The sequence below is a fragment of the Volvox carteri genome (genome assembly GCF_000143455.1).
Source record: "Volvox carteri f. nagariensis unplaced genomic scaffold VOLCAscaffold_5, whole genome shotgun sequence".
NCBI lineage: Eukaryota > Viridiplantae > Chlorophyta > Chlorophyceae > Chlamydomonadales > Volvocaceae > Volvox > Volvox carteri.
The window spans coordinates 977,042-977,634 of NW_003307548.1; positions in this window are offsets into that span (position 1 = coordinate 977,042).

Below are 593 nucleotides of genomic sequence, written 5' to 3' on the forward strand. Positions count from 1 at the left end.
CCTTATCTATGAACAGCCAGGCCCTTTTTGCAAGGCAGCGCGGTACAGTACGGTACAGTACGGTACTGGTTGCGATACGGCGCAAAGCCCACCGAGGTCAATAGTCGTCATTTCCACCGGACAACGAATTGTGCGGCTCTTTGCGACACCAACATCCGGAGCAGCCCTAAATATCATGTGCTAACGGACAACCGCCAACCACCCACCCGGTAGTTGCTCTCCACGATGATGTGCGCGTCGTTGACACTCCCCCCCTCGGGCGGGGGAACGGAGCCGGGGGCAACGGCCCCAGCCGCCCCGCCGCCGCCACTGACACCTGTACGACTGCCGCCTCCTCCTCCTTCCCCCCCGCCGCCAGCGCCTCCTCCTCCCCTTCCTCCGCCCCCACACAAGGACGCGGCCAGGCGAGTGGGTGTGAAGTAGAGGCTGCCGTCTGTTGCCTGATGTGGCAACAGGGGGTGGGGGTGGGGGTGGGGGAAGGGGCAATATGTGGCGATGCAGCAGCTCAGGAACCCATTGCCTACTGGCGGGTGCAGAGCAGTTGTGTGTGGGGGGGTGCGGGGTGCGTGAGTGGGCAACAAGAAGGGGGAAGT